The sequence below is a fragment of the Natrix helvetica genome (genome assembly GCF_964273705.1).
Source record: "Natrix helvetica genome assembly, chromosome: 2".
NCBI classification, from domain to species: domain Eukaryota; kingdom Metazoa; phylum Chordata; class Lepidosauria; order Squamata; family Natricidae; genus Natrix; species Natrix helvetica.
The window spans coordinates 140,584,015-140,598,538 of NC_138552.1; the positions used below are offsets into that span (position 1 = coordinate 140,584,015).

General features: G+C 39.1%; 1 long non-coding RNA gene across 2 annotated transcripts; it reads right to left on the reverse strand.

The window, feature by feature from the left end:
• Positions 1–1,993: 1,993 nt before the first annotated feature.
• Positions 1,994–14,054, reverse strand: LOC309388323. Of its 2 annotated transcripts, XR_014174755.1 has the most exons (4): positions 13,607–14,054; positions 13,076–13,293; positions 7,112–7,216; positions 1,994–2,964 (listed from the first exon to the last, which is right to left on the reverse strand). It is a non-coding gene; the product is annotated as an uncharacterized lncRNA (long non-coding RNA). The 2 variants fall into 2 exon arrangements; XR_014174756.1 differs by having other exon boundaries at positions 1,996–2,964; positions 13,076–14,054.
• Positions 14,055–14,524: the final 470 nt, after the last annotated feature.

Consider the following 14,524-nt stretch of genomic DNA (forward strand, 5'->3'; position numbering starts at 1 on the left):
TGCTCCTTTCTTGTGCGGAATAAATATCTTATCACTATATTTTAAATATCGACTATACAAAAGAAAAAGAAATTTCATATTGGGCCAGCAGCTAGGCTTAAGACTACTTAAACTCAAATTTCATCACCAGGTAAACATGAGTTAAGCCATGTCCCTCTTCTGAGAATATACCGTGTTTCCCCAAAAATAAGACAGGGTCTTATTTTCTTTTGACCCCTGAAATAAGTGCTTGGTCTTATTTTCAGGGAGGCCTTATTATTTTTGAGGTGCAAGAGGCGGCGAGCGTGGTCACCTCATGGCTGCTGCTGTGTTGCAATATTTTGGGGAGGGCTTATTTTCGGGGCAGGGCTTATTTTAGTGCATGCGCTCAAACGCCCGATTGGGCTTATTATCCAGGGATGTCTTATTTTCGGAGAAACGGGATATTCATACACACTGGAAAAGTAAATAAATAGGGCAGCATTTCCATTTGCCTTGTGTTTTTCTTCCACATTGTAATAGAAATCCAGAGAAGGAAAGGCTAAGCAAAAGAGAGATTATTATTGTTAAGTTTTCTGAAAAGTGGTTCAAAAAACTTCCAGAAACTTGATGCTAATTTTAATTTTATACTTTGTTTTTAAACACACACACATGCACATATGCACATCAGCATTCTAAATGTGGCCACTATTGTTCCCTATAATTGAAATGTCTTGCAACTTCTGCTTCATTTTATTGAAAAAAAAGATCAGGAGAAGATTAAAAAGACATGGTAAATTTAACAGATGTCTCATCTTACGGGGTGAGGATTTGATATTTCCATTTAAAGAAAATGATAAATTACATTGAAGATATAATCCTTGATCTTTGGACAATGTGGCTCATCACTGTAGGCTTCACACCTTAAGCTTGGTTTAAACCTGTCAACAACTGTGTGTAAGTGTCAATGCATACCTACACTGCAAAGGGGTTGATGGGTAAATGCAGGTTGCAGACAGGCCAGTGTACACACCTCCCAAATCTCAACTATGCATTGTGTGGAGTTGCGTGTCCTTCCTGCTAATTGGTTGATCTGGCTTCCTGGGATTCAGCACTTATTCGGGAGAACTGGTTGTTAACTTTCAAAGCAGTTTGGAGAACCAGTTGTTGGAAGAAATCTCCTTTTGTTTTTCCACTTTACTGGGCTGATCCTGTAAGGAAGACGGCAACGAAACATTCTGATGTTATTTCTAGCCTAATCTTTATTGCCCTGCTTACAGAAACTGCCCCTCTGGTTAACCCTTATTACCTTGTAACAGCTAAGGCGAAGCACCCATCGACGTGAGTGACGTTGAGCTGCCCACACCCACACGGTCACATGATCACCGAGCCAAGCCTACCCGACTGGTCATTAGTAGGGCCTTCTCTGTGATGGGCCCAACCCTCTGGAATGACCTCCCCCCCGATATCAGAACCACCACAGACTTCCGCTCCTTCCGACAAAAATTGAAGACTCACCTGTTTCGATTAGCTGGCCTGGCATAATTATAATTGTGACAACTGTTACCTCCTGGAAACATATTCTTACCTGGTTATTTATAGGGTACGGTTTTAAATTTAACTGATTTTAGGGTTTTTAGAACCAGATTTATATTCTTCCGTACAGTTCTTTTTAAATTTTTAACCTCCTCCTTATGTGTATTTATATCTGTATTTATATTTGTATTTGATACTTATTGTTTGTTGTGTGGACTGTACACCGCCCCGAGTCCTTTTCGGGAGAGGGGGCGGTCTAGAAATTCGAAGAAAATAAAATAAAATAAAAATTAGGGCAGAGAACCAGTTGTTAAATTATTTGAATCTCACCACTGGTAGAAGGCCAGGCATATTCAAATGACTTTATCATTTGCAGAAGTATAAATGAAACAGCTGGGCAACCATCTCCAAATCGTAGACACATACGTTCTCTGCCATGAAGTGATGCAGAAATGTAACTCAAGCCTTAGACTGAGGGATCTTTTAGGAAGCATGGAAATCAAGAACTCCTTGTGAGTAGCAGGCAAAATCCTAGGTGACTCCAAAGAAGAGATACAAATCAACCAGGGAAGGTCTTGCAGAAAAAAAACCATAGAAGGCATTTTAATAAAAATGACAATTTGAGGGAGGACAGGTGGTTCATATGCATACACACGCATATCTTCAAAAATGACTAGTGTCTGCCAGAGAGGGTAAGTTATGAACATATTGTATACAGAGAACAGATTGCTGGGATTGGTGAGGGCAGGAAAGAGAGCAAAACCTCTGATACCATCTGGTCCTCTGAAAAACTTACACGCCTCTCTATAAATTGAAACGTTGTAGAGGAAAAAAGCCAAAATGCTCTTTTTGGTCAATCTGACATGAAGCAACTCACACCTAGTACGCGCACGGTACTTCTGAGCTTTTTAACATATTAGCAGGTACTAGCCTACAATCCATAGCACAGCCACATAAAGTCAATGTGTATTCTTTCTCCCAGATTGTATATCGGCTGAGGCTGAGAACTAAAATCTAGCCTAAGGTTTCCTAGTGAACTGATGACAGAACCAGAGGCAAAATTTGGGCAGAAGATGAATCTGAGCTCTTAGCTGCTGTACTATACAGCCAGCTGTATAACAACTGTATGTGTGATCTTTTTTCCCCATTCTTCCGTAACACTGAAGTGGGCTTACATGTCAGTCACCTTTCTGATTTGATTTTGTGGTTAGTGACACAGACAACATTATTCTTCCCATCAAAGGCTCATAGACAAGAAAAGATGGAGCTTCGTTTTATAAGCTGAACTGTAGGGCTGCTTCTTTTCTCCTCTTTCTTTGTGAAGGGGACCAGTCTTGCCCTGATCACTGGTGCATTAGCAATGTCTGCAAAGCTTATTGTGTGATTTACTAGACCTCTGATTGCAAATCCCTCGCATTCAGGATCTTTTGTTTCAAATTATATCCGGAGAGGGTGTTGCTTGTTTTCTTTCTGTAAAAAAAAAAGAAAACCCACTTTCATATGCATATTTTACCATTTCAATTTGGCAACAGTATTCTCTGCAATATACCTTGAAAAGAGCTGTGATGACGCAGTAGTCAGAATGCAGTATTGCAGGCTAATTCTGCCGACTGCCAGGAGTTCGATCCTGATTGGCTCAAGGTTGACTCAGCCTTCTATCCTTCCGAGGTCAGTAAAATAAGGACCCTGTTTGTTGGGGGCAATATGCTGCCTCTTTAACTCAGTTAGAGAGGGCTGCAGATCACTGTGAAATGGTATATACTGTAAGTCTAAATGCTATTGCTATTGATGGCAGCCACATGGTAGTATGTCCAACTCAAAGGGACATAGTAAGGGCAGCCACTCCCCCAAAAAGGAATAAAAATGCTAATATGCCAATTGTGTCCTGTGTAGAATTTTCATCTGTATTTGTATCTTTTTCACATTACCACCTGATCATGGCATATATTAGACCTTAAATGTTTTAAAGGTGGACATTAGCAGAGATATGATGGTGGGTCAAAACTCATAATGCAAGATATGATTGTCCTACTGCAGTTCTGGACTTATTGAGGTCAGACTTTCTTAACTTGGCATTGTTCAGATGGGACAAGTTACAACTCCAGCCAAACCCGATCATTTTATCCCCGTTGGGTCTTGCAACATAATGGTCTTGTGTCACAGAATGTTGCCTATGAGAATTCTTTCATATGTTTCCTATCATCCATAGTCCCAAAGTTGGTGGTAGTTGGCCATGGGGAGAGCGGGAGGGAGGCAGGTCAGCCTGATTGTTCATTGTTTGTTACTGAAGAGCATATGCATCTAAGAGGCATCCTGTACTCTGTCTTTGCATTGCACCATGTTCCTCTGCCAAAAACACCTTGTTGTTGTATCCATTTCAATGTTAGATACCAATCAGCACAGCTGGATATTTTGCCCAAAGTAATAATAACATGGATATTCTAGCACAAACTGACAAAATTCTCAATCATTATCCTGCACCTTTGCTTTTTTAAAATGTATAAATAACATGATGAAAGGCAGAAGTGGGATCAGTTGTGCAGTTAATTGTGGTTCCTACTGATGGTTACCAAACTCCATCTGTTTCAGTATACCTTTGCCTTATCCTTAAGATTTATTTACTTCATAAACAATTATAAGCACAGTGATCTCAACTATTTGAACATCATGCTTGGCTGAAAAAAAAACCTTGAGGACAGCAGCAACATTTCAGAATAGTGCCTTCCTAGAATAATCTCGGCCAATCTCCTGTCCAACATGCCAGAGATAACCTGAATCAAACAATCAAATGGTTACCACCTGTAATCTTGAAAAGCCTTTTCGGCTTCATAAGATGATTATTTATTGACAGAACTTTCTTCCCCAAATGAGTGCAGTTGTTTATTTTTAACTTGCTAAACTATTAACATACTTGTCATTATTTAGTCTGATTGGGATCAATCAAACTAACTAATTCCAACCAATTGGGATTGGTTGGAATTTATGGGTCCTTAACCCACTGCTAACTTTCAATTTCTTCCCAACTTATTTGTTGACCATGCTGGCCAGAACTTAAACCAATTGGAGGACCACCAATTCTTCTGACCCAATCTAAGATGTTCAGGCCGAAGGATTGAAGTATCCACAGATCTTAGTATATATAAGCATCTAGCGGCTGTATCTCTTATATCTGCTCTTACATTTACTCCCTCTCACGCTTTAGTTCAGGAAATGTTCCAAGTGCATATGCACTAGCTCAGTTTTCTCAAACATAATGTCCTGCAGATTTCACTCTGCTATTATATCTTGACCATGGAATATTCTACTTAGGATGTCTAACTGCAATTAAGGAAGGAGGGAAGACAGGCCCTGAATCTTGGTTCAGACTTTGGTTCATTATAACAATGCAAAGACTGGTCAAGGAAAAAAGATAGTTACAAACAGTTGCAGGGTGAAATCACTGGGGCATGACATTATATTTTTAGCTGTAGACATTTATATTTTTGTCTTATGTTCAGACAGATCATGAGGGGTGTATCCTGCTATCTGTCTAGGACAGGGGATAGTTCCGTATTTCTCTAGCAGATGTTAATGTTCCATAATGTATTTTTATTCTTGACCTCTTCTGTATCTTTCCATTTCTCCCTTTTACCAATTTAGCAAATATATGCCTACGTGTATGCTTACGTCAAAATGACTATATAAGATTGTTGCTTGAGACTGTTCGGGGTTCAAACCCCCATATGCTGTTTGAGCTGTTTGAACCTGCGCAATAAACTTTCTTGCATTGCAAAGAGCTGGTCTTTGAGTTCTCAATTTCCACAACACAATGAAGAATTTCCAGTTGGAAATTTTCCAGTAGGAAAATTGAAGAATTTTCATTCAAATATGGGAATTTACACCATATGATCCAGGGATGAAATGCTACTGGTTCGGACTGGTTCACCCAAACCGGTAGTAAAAAAAATGCTACCAGTTCAGGCGAACGGGTATTTCCGACGATCAGCTGTGACACACAATTTATATTAGCTAGAATCATCAGAATTCCTGCTTTCTAGCTAATCTAAATTGTGTGGCACAGCGGATTCCCCCCTCCTGAGTGTTCTACTTACATTTGCAGACTCCTGCAAATATTCCTTTTTTAGCGCTGTGCGGGCGTGTCTCAGCAAAGTGAGCACTTGGTAGCAGACTCACTAAACTGGTAACAGACTTCAGAGGATTTCACCAGTGGTATGATCCCATGTTTGGCAGCTGAGCCTATTTATTTTGAGATTTATCATGGTTTAATGAGACATGCATAGCAGCCACTTTTCCAGTAGACATAGAACCCTCTATTGGGTTGTTTTTGCATTGGTCAGAATTGTTGCCTAATTCTGCCTCTTCCCAATTTCCATAGACATTCAGTTGCTATTGCTTTATGTTATCATTTCTCTACTGAGAAGGAGAACACAGCCTCAGTGGCATGGTGTCTTCACAGTTTTGCAGTTTTCCTTACTGTGAATGTTCAGATGTTTTAAAAGCTAAATGGAACTGTTCACAGATGGGAGGAAACTGCATGGATGTCATTTTTTTTGTATGTCCTATTGCTCAACTGCATGTGGTGTGGATTGCCTCATGGCAGTAAGGAAAGGAATGGATTGGATTGAAACAGGTTGTGGTACAGGTAGTCCTCCACTTACAACCATTTCAGTTATAAGTCATGACAGTCATTAAGCAGGTCACCAAGTGACTACGCCTGATTTTGTTACCCATTTTTTAGCAGTCATTAAACAAATTCCACAGTCATCGAGCCAACACTATGATTGTTAAGCAAGCCCATTGTTCATTTTGGGGTATTTTTTTGCCAGAAAACAGAAATAAACACTGGTTTTTGGTAAAAAAAAAAAAGTCATACATTCTGATCATCTAACTGTGGGGTGTTGCAATTGTGGGCCAGTTGCTGAGTGCCCAAAATGTCATGTGACCATGGGTGGTAGTCAGGGGTAGTAGTCACTTACTTCCTACCGGTTCGCAAATGTGAGTGCACGCTCCCTGTCCACGCATGCGTTCAGATTTCTGTGTATGCACTTTGGCTTTAAAAAGTGCCTAAATAGGACAGCATAGAGCCGCAGCGGGTAGGCGGGTAGGCGGTTGGGTGATTTCCATTCCCGGTTTGAGTGAACTGGTCTGAATTGGCAGAATACCATCTCTGGTGGTAGTGGTAAATATCAGAAGTTCGAATCTAAATTGTAAATAACTTTTTGGGAGTCTGTTGTAATTTCAAACAGTTGTTAAATGGACATAAGTCAAGGACTACCTGTAGTTTGGAAGAGACCTATGTCAAATTGGTTGGGTTCTAATTCTGAAAAGAGGGAATCTACAGAACACTTCTGGTGGCAAAGAGCTCATAATTAGTCCTTTCGTTAGAAAAAGAACAAAGCAAACTACTAATTAAGAAAACAAAAAGTAACTTAGAGGCAACTCAGAAAAGGGCTGATCTGTCTGTTCTTAACACTTAGCTGACATTACGATAAAAGAAACCTCCGCCATCTACATGACTTGAAGGGTACACATAATAATAATAATAGTTGTTTCAATGATGGCCACATACTAAGCTAATTCAATTGCAAATTTACATTCTGTTTTCTTTATAACTTACTGTAAGTTTCCTTATATAGGATTTGCCCAAGTTGAAAAGCAGCTAGAGTGTCAGCCCCGGAGGCCATCTTTTTCGTTGGAGCTTTACGCTTGCCACATGTAGTGCCTGGGAAAACGGGAGGGGGAATAACAAGGAGTAGTGGAGGATTAGCCATAGCAACATTCCTTTCTTCGCCTTTTGTAAGTGCTTGAAGACCTTGCTCTGATGTCATCAGAGCGAGGTCTTCAAGCACTTACAAAAGGTGAGTCTTGGGGCTTATAGATGATCATGCAGCTATGGGGCTGGTTAGCACTCTTTAATGAATGTATTCTTGTTTTTTTTTTTATTGTAATATTTATAAACAAGTTTTATGTCTTCATGTCTATTTGTCGACCACCAAGAACTGCTCTGTGAGGAAGATGGGTGGCTTCCAAATATAATAATTAATTAATTAAATAAATAATAATAAAAAAATTACTTTGGAACTTTAGGAACTCATATAGCCACCTGGCTAGAAAGAAATATATTTTTTTTTGGAGGAGGCTAGATCCCAAAATGAAATCTGGTTATGGTAGTCTGGAGTGTGAACCCTTAAAGATATCCAGGATCTATTGGCATTGTGACCAGAATTTCTGAATTCTGTCTCAGGCTGCCTTATCAGGTTCTTATTGCTGAATAACTTTCCTGACTTTCCTGATCAGGTTGGCAATTAGTTTGGCCCAGATGAAGAGGAATTTATGGAGACTTCTTATCTTAGTCAAAAAAAAAAAAGTTATGACAGACAATTTCTACTTCAGCTCTTGGATTTTGTATGTTTCAAAGTTCACTTTTCAGTCCTGATTCCCTTTGGGTTTGATTTGTATAAATGCAGGTAGTCCTCAGCTTACAACACTTCATTTAATGACCATTCAAAGTTACAATGGCAGTGAAAAAAGTGACTTATGACCATTTTTCACACTTACCGTCAATTGCACATGATCAAAATTCAGATGCTTGGCAATTGGTTCATATTTATGATGGTTGCAGTGTCCTGAGGTCATTCCTTTTGCAAGCTTCTAACAAACAAAGTCAATGGGAAAGCCAGATTCACTTAATAACCGTATTACTATTTTAGCAACTGCAGTGATTCACTTAATAACTGTGCTAAGGAAAGTCATGAAATGGGACAAAACTCAGGTAACGAATGTCTCAATTAGCAACAGAAATTTTGGGCTCAATTGTGGTTGTAGGTTGAGGGGTACCTTTACTGTAGAGGAGGATAGAATATCACAAATGCAATTATGGGAATAGAAGCAAATGTAGTTGTTATGGAATTAATATTTGATTAGTTGGCCCAACCTCGAGCAACAATATACAGATTTTATATATATTGCAATTAAGTAAACATAATTTATTTCCAAAGGAAAAGGATGTTCCCTTGCTTCCCTTCCCTTCATTTTTAATAGAAACAGCTTAGATTTTCACAAAAGCTGCAATAAAATCTTTTCTTTTTATTAATAAATTCATATATCATTTTTGGAAGCCACTCTGTTTCATTGCCATACGATTCCTATTCACGCTTATCAGGTTACAGTTATGCAAAGTTAAAATATTATTATTAGTATTATCAGCATTCAATCTAAATGGGAAAGTAATTGAATTTAAACAGGAAATGCCCTCAATTTAAAGCCACAGGGGGAAATGATTAAATTTAATAAAAGGCAAAGTTGCTAAACATAGGCAGGCAGGAGTTTGTTCCGAGGTCTAAAATGAAAACTAACATTATGCTTATCCATGCTGTGGCTTAGTAATGCTGTGTGGAAAGTTTATCCTATTAGGCAGTCTTCTCTAGCCTGGTGGCTTCTATGTCAGCTGGAAATTGCATGAGTGGAAGCCCAGCACATCTTGAGAATTCCCCAGGCCATAAGAGTAAAATGCAAAAACTCTGATCTAAATCTCTTTCCCTCTTTCTTACTCTTTGTCACAATAATATCAACTTAATTTCCATCCAGAGGTGGGTTTCACGTAATTTTACCACTAGTTCAACGTGCACTGAAAATATGAGCGTGCGCCTTCCGGGAATGTGCTTTTCTCGCATGTGTGGCTTGCATGCATGCGCGTGGCTAAATAGGACAGCATACACCAGGGTGGTTGGGCTGGCCATCCATAGGTCACCACTACTGGTTTGCTCAAACTGGTTCTAACCGGCTTAATACTACCACTGTTTCTATCTCTATAGCTCTGTCCTCCTCCTCCTCCTCCTCCTCCTCCTCCTCCTGACAAATAATTACATCTATTTGCACTTCTGAATTCAGAAGTTTGCTGAATCAAGGCATTGTTATTTGCAGTCTCTTAGATCTTCCATTTCATGTTTTTTTCATAGCTGTTTATTGAATGTTGTATTAATTAACTTCTCTTTTTTCTTCATTTTCTTTGATTCTGCAATTGCCATTCCCCCACCTCTCTTTTGATTGCTGAGACTCTTCTATATGTAAAAGGACTAAATCATAAAATGTGCAAAAAATAATAAATTTAATTCCAGTCACAAGGGTGGATGGAAGGAAGGATGGATATTGGAGAATATACATATTAGCCAGATGTTTTTCTATAGAAACAGGACAACTGTTTTTATATTTTGAATTTCTGTGGGAATATATTAAGAGACTTATAATTTCTAATGTCTACAACATACTGGTTACATTATTTGCAAGCAGTAGCTTTTGCAGTTGGAAAAAAATAGAAGCTATTTCATAATCATTCATAATAAATAAGAAATCATAACTAACTTCTAGTTAAAGCCAAAGTAGAACTCCAGAGATAAGTTCTGACTATTCAAGGCCAATCAATTAGAGAAATAGAACAACAGCAAAAGATAAAAACAAAGTTAATGTGGACAAGAGCAGCAAAGTAAAAAAATACAATGCAACAGCTCAATACTAGAAGCACTTTTCTGCTTTAAAAGGAAGGGAAAAAAATTGCCTTTCACTGAACCAAATGAGAATCGCTGTAATTAAAAGTGATGTATTAGGCTGGAAGGGTAGAGATGTTATTTGGAATTTGACTTTTTTCCTGTAAATTGGAATTTATGAGGTAGGTCAAAAGGTCACCTCATCTGTTTATAAAGTTGGCCACCAGAGGGAGACATATTTTAATGTTGGCTGGCACAAAACAGATTCTATAAAACACTTTCAATGAACTCCAGGATTTTAGACAGTGAGAAGCCATTCGGCATTGATGATCTATCTTAAATGTCCACCCTAAAGAAAAAAACGAGACTGCCTTTAAAACAAGTATTTTCTTCCTTCCCCTACTTCTTGTGCAATGAGATCTTGCCAGAAACGCTAATCCTTTTCATTCTGTGTAACTGGCTGTCTGGGGGCTTGAGTGCCAAACTGGTAGGGGAAAAAAGTGAGCATCCCCCACCCTTAAAGAAAGAAAGCCATTTTAGATTTAGGAAGAGGGGGTGCTTGACAATGTCATATAATGTCACACTGAGCCAAAGTTGGAGTCGCCTCTTTTGGATATGGATTTAATTTTTTTTTAACTTTTGGGATGTGTGTTTTTTAATGTTGTACGCCGCCCTGAGTCCTTTTGGAGAAGGGCGGCATATAAATCCAAACAAACAAACAAACAAACAAACAATGGGTCCCGAACTGTGGTGGGATTCAATTTCTTCTACTACCGGTTCTATGGGCGTGGTGTGGCTTTGAGGAAAGATACTGCAAAATCCCCATTCTCTTCCCACCCTACTAACCTGCTTTCCAGTTCCATTCTCCTGTTCAGGGCAACAAAAGAAGATCAGCGAGAGGCAGCGGGCGTGGGGCCAGCCTATTTGCCGGTTCTCCAAACTACTCAAAATTTCCGCTACTGGTTCTCCAGAACCTATCAGAACTGGCTGAATACTGCTTCTGGTCCTAAGACAACTGCCCCAAATTGGCCTGTTCATTCCATAGGCAGAAAAAGGCTAAACTTTTAACAAAGGAAAAATCATCTTAATGGAGTGAACCACTGATCTGGCACATATTAGCTGTCGTATTGTGATGAATTCTGCATGGATATTTTTTATTGTCAACCTTTAACCTTTAATATAAAAAAAAATCAAAGTAGCATACTAGTTTATTGCACGGTGTAATACAATACGCAATGAGAACTGAGCGATAATGGTTTTGAATGACAACTTAACCTCTTACAAGGTTGAGTTACAACTCTGATTTTCCCCCTTTGGTCCCTTCATGATAGCCAGATCTGTAGCTTTTATCATTTTGAGGGATGTTGTATATATTTCGCTCCCACAGGGAGGGACTCCTCCGGGTGCCGTCCACTAAGCAGTGTCAATGGGCGGCGCCCAGGAGTAGAGCCTTCTCTGTGATGGGCCCAACCCTCTGGAATGACCTCCCCCCCCGATATCAGAACTACTACCGACCTCCGCTCCTTCCGACAGAAACTTAAGACCCACCTGTTCCAATTAGCTAGCCTAGCTGATTTATAGTCCCACTTTCAACCTCCTGGCAAACATCTTATTTTGGGGTATTTTTAAGGGTAATTTTAACTTTTATTCGTATTTTAATCCATTACTGTACAGTGTATATCCTACCTCCTCCGTCTATCTATGTATATCTATATTTTTGTATCCACATTGTTTTAATATGACTGTACACCGCCCCGAGTCCTATCAAGGAAAGGGCGCGGTCTATAAATTAAAGTATTATTATTATTATTATTATTATTATTATTATTATTATTATTATTATTATTATTATATTTTGTAGATATGGCTGCTAATGGGAAGGTATATTCTTATAAAATGGCTGCTAATGAGAACAAGGCAGGATTCTTTTAATAAGAAGCAGTCTGGTGAGGTAATTTCTTGCCACTTCCTATAGCTTACCAAGAGGTTCTCTGTTGCTTAGCTTAGCCTTTTTTTTAAAACAACAACCCCACCTTTATTATTTTTATAAATATCTCAAGACAGTGAACATATAGTACCTAATATTTACCCCTATATGCGTACAAATCTCTCCCAGTTTCATACCCACATATAGTAGGCATATAGCACACACATTTATTGCACAGGATTTTAATTTTTTCTCTCTATCGGTTCTTAATCATGGAGCGGGTATTAATTCAAATGCAAGGTCATATAAATTTTGGATAGCTAGAGTATAGATCATCTTTCTTCAGTTAGGGAAGTGGAGCCTATTTGTAAAGAAGGGGAAGGTAATATTTAGCCAGTTGGTCTAGTGGTTAAGGCACCAGACGGTGTGTTCAAGTCCCACCTTAACCAAGGAAGGCCGTTTGGTGACTATGGGCCAGTCTCTGCCCAATTGGAACAATCTCAGCTCAATACACCTCACAGGATTGTTGTTGGGAAAATAGGAGAAGGAAGGAATATTATGTACTTTATGTTCACAGCTTGAGTTGTTTGTAAAAATAATAGAAGCAGGATACAAACAAACAAACAAATAAATGTTAACCTACTCTTTTTTTTCCCCTTTCAACTCTCTTCTACAGGATCTGCAAATATCTGGAGCAGGCCTCTGGAGAATGTAAGGGAAAAGAGACATTGGTAAAATTATCCCTTATCAGAGGAAGCCCTCTGCAATGAAATTGTACTCAAGGCCATTCTGACCATCAAGAAGATCTTCAGTATCCAATATCCACGAGTTTTATTAGCCTAAAGAGTTTTTCTTTATGACAGATTGACTTTAGGCCTGTATATTTGCTATGCTATATTCAAGAAATTATTAGACTTGACACTTCACCAAAAGTTAAACGAGGCCATTAGATCTATGTGGAGAACAAAGTAAGTATTTCCAAATATCATGCAAGCTTGAGATTATGTCATTACAGAATTCTAATTGGGATCCTGCATCGACTTGAACTTTCTGCTCCATAAAATTATGTAGTAGAGTTGTAGCTTGCACATTGGAACATGGAAATCTTGTACCCTGTGAAATTCTATTGACATTTACTATATAATTCAGATTTAATATGGACTTTACTCACCAAAACATTGACTTGGAGCAGGGCTGATTTCTTACCTCAAAGATCATTCTATTGTACTACAAAAACTAAGTGATTCTGCCTTTATATGGACCTTTCATGACAGCTTTTTTCTCCAGTATTTTCATGCTATTCCTCAACTAGCTGCCCTCCAGGTATCTTATGACTGCAGCCCCAAAATTGTTGGCTTGTGTTGATTGTGAGTTCTAGTTGCCATGCATCTGGAAACCAAGTTGGGGAAGAAGGAGTTGGAACATAATGTTCTGCCAAATTTTTGACTACACACACACACACACACACACACACACACACACACACACCGAGAGAAAGAGAGAGAGAGAGAGAGAGAGAGATCCAATGTCATATCCATTCTTAAAGCAAAACAAAGAGTGCGTTAAGATAAAAGTAGAAAAAGGAAGTTAAGTAGCCTTGAATTTTTAGATTTTTTTCCCCATAGCCAGGCCGTTTAATTTCAAATGAAAGCCACTGAAGCCTCCCTGAGGGTGTCTAACAGTGTATCCCAAAAATACTTACGTGACATCAACTTCTATTACTTCAATGGGACTTGCCTCCAAGAACTAGGTCTGCAATTAGGCAGAAAAGGAAAAAATCGTCAAGGCTTATTCAAGGGTTTGTCTTCTTTTGTGAAGTCCTGGCAGATACACTGTCATTTAAAATTGTTAATACAGCTGATTACCATGGTTACCACACAGATGTATTATTCACCTTGCTTGTAACTTTAACTGCGCACTTAGGAAGGGAAAAGAAGAAAAGTCAGAAAGCACACTTCAGAACTGCAGGTTGTACTTACTTACTGACCTTTTAGGAGACTGCTGGGGTTAAAATAGCGGATACTTTTGTAACGCTTTAGAGATTCCGCGCATCATTTAAGTGACATGTATTAACGTTCTTATAGCTACTGGGAGGAAGAAACACACCATTTTGAAACTGTCTGATTTCTCAAAAATATTACATTGGTTAACGTTGACCAGAAATGTTTTGTGGCTTCTTATCCATAGTGAATTAGTAGGTTAAAACTATAAACCTGCATGCGTGTCAGCTGAATTTAGTCTGATTTACTTCTGGGCAGACAGATATAGTAAGTAGTGGGATTCAAATAATGTAACAGCAGGTTATGTGGGCGTGGCTATGTGGCATGGGTGGGTGATCATGTGACTGGGTGAGCATGGCTGGGTAGACATGTGATTGGGTGAGCGTGGCTGGGTGGTCATGTGATTGGGTGGGCATAGCTGGGCGTGGCTAGGCGGTCATGTGACTGGGTGGACGTGGCCAACTCAATGTCACTCACATCGAGGGGCGCCTCGCTTGGCCTCTCCTCACCCCTCTCCTCTCAGCCAGTCCTCGCCTTGTCTTGCTTCTTATGGTGAGAGAGGAAGCTTTTTCAAAGTAATCTTCCTCTTGATATTAAGATGAGATTTTGCTATCAGAAGA